Source organism: Moschus berezovskii, chromosome 7 (assembly GCF_049115385.1).
Source record: "Moschus berezovskii isolate FMDL1 chromosome 7, NW_MosBer_1.0, whole genome shotgun sequence".
Classification (NCBI taxonomy): domain Eukaryota; kingdom Metazoa; phylum Chordata; class Mammalia; order Artiodactyla; family Moschidae; genus Moschus; species Moschus berezovskii.
Window position 1 is genome coordinate 16,863,933 of NC_142466.1, and position 9,423 is coordinate 16,873,355.

The window sequence follows — 9,423 nt, forward strand, 5'->3', positions numbered from 1 at the left end:
ATCTTGGGCGGCTTTCTTGCCGAGGCCGAGGCACCCCTCAGTCTCTGGCTCCTGCCTTGGAGCGCTACAAGGCAGGAGAAGAGATAAGGGGAAGAAAAAGAGGAAGCCAGGCCGGACGCCGGGGGAGGAAACCCCACACAAATGCATCAAAAACAACTTGTCTCCAGTAGAGACAATTCCCAAAAACTCTATGAGGCTACATCAAGTGAAGGGAGCAGCCAGGGGCACCAGGTGGACATGAGGGAACAGCTCAAATATAAGAGCCAGGGCAAGAAGTCTGTCCCCAAGGATGGGAGAGAGAAATATACAGGGCCCAAATTAAGACAGATTGAAAAAGGACTGGCAGAACGGAGGGCTTACCAAGCCCAAGGGATGAGCCATCCCAGCCACAAAAAGGAATCAACAGAGTCCCCACGAAGCCAGTTTCGACAGGTAATCCTAAAGAAGAGACACGTTCCATCAGAAAGCCGCTTCAAAGAAAGGATTAAGCTCCTTCTGCAGTGGATTTTCCCCAAGAAATGCAGACAACCAGAAGAGACCCTGCAGAAAGGTAAGCCTGAAATAGCCACTGTCCAGAGCCAAGAATCCATCAAAAGCAAATCTACCATAGACAGCAGGGCTATTGAGGCTCAGACTCTCGGACAGATCCTAAAGGAGAAGATGGTGTTTCACCATGGACCTCATGCCACGGAGGTAAATTGGTACCAAGCAGAATTCCAGGACCCAATAGGTCCACATTACTGCCAGCACAGAATTCTCTCCTACCAAGAACAAAGGAGAATGAGGAGAGCTACACCCCGTTATCACCAAGCTATCCCGATGGGCTGTAGCTTTTCAAATAAGAGTAAGTGGACCAGTCCCAGGGACAGCAAGTGGGTCTTCTCACCCAGAGAGCCAGGTCCCCCTCCAGGCAGAGTCTGCCCACATGGATCAAGCCATCCCCTCCACTGTCCAAGGCACGGTCTCCTTCAGGAAAACTCTTCTCCAAGAAAAAAATGCATGCCATGCAGATAAATACATTCTTCTGTCATGTTAGCACATCCTTGGTGTTCTAAAGGCTTCTTCCTACGAGAAATTTTCTTTCATGAAATAAATGGTTCTTTCTCATGAGCAGGGGTAGTAGCCTGTCTATGATTCACTGAGTGGGATGGAAGGCATCAGGGTCCACTTTTCCCAGGTGCCTGCTTTGACTTCCACATGGGATGGGGCCATGGAGGGAGGTTGACCCCAGCATGGATACTCACCCTCACCCCAATTCCCTAACTGCACCTTCAGTTTCCGTAATACCAGCATTACAGAAACTAGCAACACCACTGAGGATATGTCACAGTGAACTAAACCTAAAGACCTCCCCCTTCTCAGGATCTTGCTCACTTCTATCCTACTCTCTCTACCTGGACACTGTGCAGCTGGCAGAGGAGGTGTGCTCAGAAGCTGAAACTCCCCTCAGGCTCAGGAAGTGTCAGGGATAAACTCACACGTCAGAACAAGGAGCGGAGTCCAGACGTAGGAGAAACCTCATCCCTATGTCACAGTGGGATAGATGACGCTGCCCTGAAAGCTCCTTTCTCTCCCAGATGCAGCTGAAACAAGATAGGCTAGGTTTGTCACCCTCCCTCTGCCTTTCTCGTGCTCTGAAGCAGCAGCAAGAATGAAGACCACACACTGCCAGCCCTGAGAGTGTGCAGTGTGGAGCATGGAAGCCTCTGAGGGCTAGTCCCACCCTGCCCTGGAGGAGAGGACAGCCTTGCTGACAGCGCCCACCCCCGCCCAGTGAATGAGCATGGTTGTGACTGTGTGTGTAGGCACCTCATGGTCTGAGAGTGGGATGCTGTGCCCCTAGGACGGGATGCAGGAGAAGGATGTTAGTGGCAGAGGAGCCCATAGACGGTGCAATTACCAAGGAGCATGGGTGTCCCACCACCGTCTACAGGGCCAGAGGAAAGAAGTTAGGGGCCTGGTGGCTCATAATGGCCTCACTCCAGAGTCTCCCCTCTACTCTAGTTCCCTGGGCCCAGACAGAAGGAGGCCACCTGGAGCCCCTCCACAGAGGGCCAAGCTCCCAGAGGCAGCAGAGACTCAAGCAGAGAAGCTTCACTTCTCCCCATTGTAGCAATCAGCTTTCACAGGACTGGGTACTCAGGACAGACTCACAGTCCGTGACCTCTCCCTACACGTGTGGCGCAAGGAGACTCCCAGGGTACAGGTAGGACTCAGCAGGCCCAGGGACTGTTCAGGAATCATAGTCAGTCTCACCTGCTCTCAGTCTTACTCACTCCAGAGACCAGGGTGGAAGGCACCAGCAGACAGGATGTGTCACCCAGCGTGCATAAAAGTGACCTGTAGAAAATGAACATACCATCAGCTTTCCTCCTTGGACCCATCCACATGGGAAAGTGGGGAGACAAGAGCATTTCTCTAGAGAGATTTGGGGCTCTATGTCACAGACACTCCCATGGTGGACGGTCCCACTCCAGAAGGGGGCCTCTGATCCAGAAGATGGCAGGAATAGCACTGCCACCAGGCCTGTCAGGACCTCCACATGTGGGACCAGGCCCAGGGTGGGGGCAGTGGGCACAGTCCTGCTTGCGCTCTGCTTTCTCTCTGAAGCCAAGTCCTGACTCTGGGCCACATCCCCCATGGTGGGCACCATAGTGGGGGCTCAGCCAGGGTCTGAGGGAAGGGGTTGTGTCCTAGGTCACTGAGTGACCTCCAGAGTTCAGGAGAGGGGAGCACAGAGCATGGATCCTGAGCCTGCCTGCTGCCAGGTCCTCTCAGAGGCACCAAGAGGTGAGTGCTGAGTTGGGGGAGCTGGAACTAAGGTGCCTGTCTGGAGAAATGACACAGAAGGGACACTGACAGAACAGCAAGAAACCAGACGTGGAGAGTCCCTTGCCCTTCTCCTGCCGTGAGGTACAGAAAGGACAGCAATGGAGGAGCCATGAAGTGTACCCACAGACACCCACACTGACCCCAGACAGGGACCTCTGACAAACCCACAGTGTCCCCAAACAGAAACCTCCTACACACCCACACTGACCTTGCACAGGGCCCTTCCAGAGACCCACACTCATCCCAGACAGGGACCGCCCACTGACCCACACTAACTTCACACAGGGATCTCCCACAGACCCACAGCGACCCTGCACAGGAACCCTCAGACCCAACACAGAGACCTCTGACAGACCCACACTGACCCACAGAGGGACTCCACTACCCTCACATGGGAAACTTCCACAGATCCATCCTGATCCCGTACAGCGGTCAACCACAGATTCACACTGATCCTGCTTACGGATCTCTCAAACACTCACACTGACTCCACATAGAGACCTCTGATAGATGCACATTTACCCCACACAGGAAACTTCCACAGACCCACAATGAGCAATCTCACACAGAGACCTCTCTTTGAGACCGCCCCCCCCCACCACAGACCTCACAGGCATTCTTTAGAATCTGAGTATACACACTCTGATAGTTCCTTCATAGTGAGTCTGATATCACTGAACAAACCATGTGCATTGTGGTATGCAGTGTAATTTGTACACCCAGTATTTACAATAGTATGGAGATTCTTCAAAAAAAAAATAATAATGAGAATATCATGTGATCCAGCAATTCCACTTCCAGTCATAGAGCAAAAGGAATTAATTTTTTTTTTTTATTCTAAAGAGATATCAGTACTTCTCTATGTCCTTTGAAACTTCATTCATAGTAATGGCATGGAGAGAACATTCCAGTTTCTTTTGGATGAATGCATAAAGAATACATGATAATATGTGATAGCACACACACACATATACATACATAACATACACAATGGGATAGTATTCCGCGTCAAACAAAGTAAATCATGACATTTACAAGAACGTGAATGAACCTGGAGATCATTATGCTAAATAACATAAGCCTGACAGAAAAGAACACTGCATGGTATCACTATGTGTGGAATCAAAAAAAGTACAATCATAGAACACAGCAGAAATTGTAGAATTGTTTCTGTAGCTGGGTGTGGGGGAGATGCAAACAGGTTGGTAAATGGATACAAATATTCTGTTCTAACATGAAAAATAAATGAAAGAATAAGGTCTGAGGACCTAATGTATAACATGGTGATTATAACTGATAATACTCTATTCTGTAATTGAAAATATCTGAGAGTAGAATTTACATGTCCTCATATACAAATATGTACTTTATGTACTTTAGATATACCACGGTTTTGTCAGGTATGCCTCAAAAAAGAGAAAAAAAAAATCAACAAAATGGAAAAAGCTACTTATATTTACCATTACATAAGAGATAAGAAAAAAAAATGTGTAAAATCAGGAATGAAGGGATATTACTACCAGCATTATAGACATAAAAAGAAAATTTGGCAACTTAGAGGAAATGAGCAGGTTTCTAGAAACATCCTACCAAGCCTGAATGATGAAGAAATACAAAATCTAAACAGTTCTAGAAGTCAAGATATTGAATAATCATGAAAAAACCTCCAATGACTGAACACCCAGCATCAAGTATCTTCATGGTGCATTCTACCAAGTGGAAAGAAGAATTAACACCAATTCTTCTCAAGTTCTTCCAAACAATTAAACAGGAGAGACTGTTTCCTTACTCATCCTATGAAGTTACCATTACATTGATTATAAAGCCAAAGACACGACAAAAGTACACTACAGACCAATATCCCTTATGAATACTGATGCAAAAACTCTTTAAAAAACAATTAAGAGACAGAACAACATATTAAAAGGATTATACACCATGACCAAATTGGATTTATCTTGCAATGTAAAGTTGGTTCAGCAAATGAAAATAAATCAATATGGCATATCACTTAAAAAGATAGAAGGAAATAAACATCATGTGATCATCTTAATTGATGCAGAAAAAAAATATTCCACAAAATTCAACGCCTTTTTGTGATTTCAAAAAAGTTGATGACTTCAACCTAATGAAGGTCACATATGGGAAAAGTCACAGCTATTAAGTGGTGAAAGCTTTCCCGTGAAAATCAGGGACAAAGAAACAGGGACAAAGTGCCTGTTTCACCACTTCTATTCAGTGCACTACTAGAATTCCCAGACAAATAAATAAGACAAAAGCTAAAAGATATCTAAATCGGAAAGGAAAAATAAAATTATACTTGTTGAAAAGACAACACGATATTCTATGAAGAAAACCTTAAGATTACACACAAAAACACCCTTAGAAGTAATAAATGGATTTAGAAAAGTTGCCAGATATAAAATCAACATTCAAAAGTCAGTTGTGTCTCTATACATTAACAATGGAAAACATGAGAACGAAATTAAGAAAGCAATACCATTTATAGTATCATGAACTGTAGAGTAAAATACTAGAAACAACAAGGGGGGCGGGAAATTTCGGGATATGAGAAAATATTTTGTATATGGGAAACCAGAAAATATTGCTGAGAGAAATTAATAAAGATGCCAACAAATGAAAAAGCACCTTGTGTTCACAGGCTAGAAGACGTAATGCTGTCAATACTAAAAGTGATGCACAGATTACAGTCTCTAATTATAATGAGGTCTTTTTTTTAAGAAAATAAAAAATTCATCCTGAAATTCACATGGAATTCTAACAGCCTGACTAGGCAAAATAATGTGTAAACAAAATAAAGTTTGAAGTTTCAAATTTCTTGATTTCAAAACTTACTATAGACGCGGGGTGGTTTCAAGATGGTGGAGGAATTGGAAAGGGAAACTACCTTCTCCACTACAAACACATCAAAAGATAACCTGTATGTGGAACAATTCCCACAGAACATCTTCGGAACCCTGGGAGAGGACCCCAGGAGTCCAGAAAGGCAAGCCAATCTACTTGGAATGAGGTAGGGCAAAAGGTAAAGACAAAACGGGAGACAAAGGATTTGAGAATCCATCCTGAGGAGGGGGTCCTGAAGGAGGAGACGTTTCCAGGCAACAGGAAACCCCCTCACAGGTGGGGTTATGGGGGAGCTTAGGCACCTCCGATGGAAGCACAATAATGCAAAACGGAGAAAACTCTGCACAGAGGTTGTGCCAAATGGCCATTTTCAGCCAAAACACAGCTCACACACACTCATCTGCCTGCACCAAGTGGAGGCTGGGTTGCGGAGGCTCTGGCTGTGGCGCTTGGTCCTCAGGGGAAGGACTGGGGCTGAATGCTCTGAAGATACTCCAAGGGGGCTAATGTGACACAGCACAGAAGGACAGGGAAGACTCTGGGACCACTAGAGAAAAAAAGCTCACTTCTGTGGGAAGGCTCTCAGGCAGCATTCTAACTCTGTGTGCACTCACAGAACAAAGTACAGCACCCGAGAGAATACCTAGGAGGGGAGAGCAGGCTGCAGTTTGTAGCCCCAGAGGCAGAAAAGCGGGCGCACAACTGCCAGAGGCAAAAGGCAAAGGACCACTACAGTCTTGGCCCCATGGATCACATGTACAGCCAAGCTGTGAGTGGCCGCGGATCACACTCTGAGTGGCTCCGATCGGCCAGCCAGCAGTGTCATAACCCAAGATCAACTCCCCTGGGGAAACACACAATTCACCTAAGACTGTGGCAACCTCCACAGGACCCAGCTGGGAGCCCGATCAGCATGGCTCTGCCAAGGGTCCCACAAACCAGGACCAACTCCCCTGGGAAGTACACCATCCACCTCAGGCTGTGCTGACACCCCTGTGTGGCCCAACTACCCTGAGCACTCCCCACACACCCTAGCAGCTCTTGCAGTACCCCTTCCCTCTCCACAGCCTAACTGAGCTAGTGAGCCCCAAAAAGAGGCCTCTTTCGCCCCCTGGTGTCGGGGCAGAGATCGGACACTAGAGAGAGACTTGAAAGCAGCAGCTGCTGCTGCTGCTGCTGCTGCTGCTAAGTCACTTCAGTCGTGTCCGACTCTGTGTGACCCCATAGATGGAAGCCCACCAAGCTCCCTTGGCCCAGGGATTCTCCAGGCAAGAACACTGGAGTGGGTTGCCATTTCCTTCTCCAATGTGTGAAAGTGGAAAGTGAAAAGTGTAAATGAAGTCGCTCAGTCGTGTCCGACCCTTAGTGACCCCACAGACTGCAGCCTACCAGGCTCCTCCATCCATGGGATTTTCTAGGCAAGAGTACTGGAGTGGCTTGCCATTGCCTTCTCCGCTTGAAAGCAGCAGTGGGCCACAATTCAAAGAAGCATGAGCAAAGCAAAAAAGGGGGAGACTCCTGAGAAGGGGCAGGTGCAGCAGATTAAAATCCCACAATTTACCTGAGACTGTGTGCTTCCAGTTCAGTGCAGTTCAGTTCAGTCGCTCAGTCCTGTCCGACTCTTTGTGACCCCATGAATCACAGCACGCCAGGCCTCCCTGTCCATCACCAACTCCCGGAGTTCACTCAAACTCATGTGCTTTACGGGATACTGTAGACTTTGAGAGCAAGGACAAGCTGGGGCAAAGGAAGATCTAAGTCTCATGTGACTCCACACTGTCCACAACAGGTCCAGAGACCTTCCCACATATAGCGGAAGGCCTTCTAAGTAGGCAAGGAAGAAGCACACAGACATTCCTCTCACTACCGCCCTATACATACTCCCCACTCCCCATTATTTATTCTTATGTTTTCCTTTCCACCCTCTTTTTTTTCTCATATTGTCCTAAAGTGGTTCTTTATTACTCCTTTCTGTAGCCCACTTTTACCTTTTTTTAAAAGTAAAATTAAGAAAACACCATATTTTAAAAATAAATTCCGTACTTTATTTTTGTGTTTGATATTTTGTTTTCAAATGTGCTTTTGAGATTCTAATATTTATTCTAGGTTTCTTTTTTTTTTTTTGGTTTCATATGGTTTATTAAGCTGTGCCTTCGTACAGACGCTGCGACTTGCCCATGGTGCTCTTAATGTACAAGGCCCTGAAGTTCTGCCAGTTTTTCTTGAGCAAGTACACCAGGAAGTTGACAGCTAAGTGCATGTTGTACACAAGCTCATCATCTGTCATCTTCACGTGGCCAACAGCCACTGCCAGAAACAGCACCTTCTTCATCTGGAACTTGATCGTGGACTTCACTTCATCAACTTTGGCCACCATGTTCTCATTGTGGGTCAGCATGGAAGGGAACTTGCCAGCCTTGTTCAGGCCTGGGCCCAGGATTCGGGGCATCTGCTTGATCAGAGACTCTGAAGCCAAAAAGGCATATTTCTTGGCCAGCTTCTGGGCCAGTTTCTTATTCTTGTTGAGTTTCTTCAGCACCTCGATGTCCATGTGGGGGATATCCACAGCCTTGTCCTCATCACAATGCTGCTGGTCCCCCAAGACACATACAGAGAACTTGGGGCAGGGTGTGGACTTAAGCCTGACGGTGCCCGAGAAGCGTTTGTCCTTCTGAGGGTCATAGTTCTTCAGGCTGATCTGAAGCTCCACCGTCTCCAAAAACTTTCTGCGCTTGCACTGGTTCCCGTGCAGGACTTCCCGCACCACCTCGTAGAGGGTGTCGCGGGAGACTCTGCTGCTCATGGTTCCCCTAGAATAAGGGGGGAACTTAACTTTTGCTTTTCAATATTTTGTTATTAGTTTTGTTTATTAAGGGTCACTAAGATCCAGTGCAGGATGCCCCATGCCAATCCTTCAGCAAAACAGGAACACAATCCCACACATTGGCAGATAGGCTGCCCAAAGTCATACCAAACCCACAGACACCCCAAAACTCACTTCTGAACATGGCACTGCCCTTCAGAGAGACATGATCCAGCTCCACCCAACAGAACACAGGCACAAGTCCCCCCCAGTCAGGAAACCTTCACACTAGGCCACCCCCACAATGGTGGAGGAGATTCCACAGTTACGAACTACAACCCTCCAGCCTAAAGCAAAGAAGAACCAAACACGGCAAACTAAATAAAATGAAAAGATGAGAAATATGCAGGAGGTGAAGGAACATGGTAAAAACTCACTAGACCAAACAAATGAAGGGGACACAGGGAGTCGATCAGAGAATTCAGAACACTGATAGTAAAGATGATACAAAATCTTGAAAACAAAATGGCGTAAGGGATAAAAGCAAATCACTACTAAAAAGTCATCAAACAACAATGAAAGAAAGCTGGACAGGAAGAGGACAAAACACCTGCAAAATATACATAAGACAATTAACTAAACAGTAATAGGGGATCTTTCCAACACAGGGATCAAACCTGGGTCTCCCACATTGTAAGCAGACGCTTTACCGTCTGAGCTTCCAGGAAAGCCCAATAATAATCCCTGCTGCTGCTGCTAAGTCACTTCAGTCGTGTCCGACTCTGTGTGACCCCATAGACGGCAGCCCATCAGGCTCCCCCGTCCCTGGGATTCTCCAGGCAAGAACACTGGAGTGGGTTGCCATTTCCTTCTCCAATGTGTGAAAGTGAAAAGGGAAAGTGAAGTCACTCAGTCATGTCTGA

The 9,423-nt window shown here is 46.8% G+C and overlaps 2 pseudogenes; one reads left to right on the forward strand and one right to left on the reverse strand.

Moving 5' to 3' along the window:
- Window positions 1–237: 237 nt before the first annotated feature.
- LOC148777276 (uncharacterized) lies at window positions 238–2,697 on the forward strand (annotated as a pseudogene).
- A 36-nt stretch (window positions 2,698–2,733) lies between these two features.
- On the reverse strand, window positions 2,734–8,874 carry LOC148777277 (large ribosomal subunit protein uL1 pseudogene; annotated as a pseudogene).
- Between the last annotated feature and the right edge of the window lie 549 nt (window positions 8,875–9,423).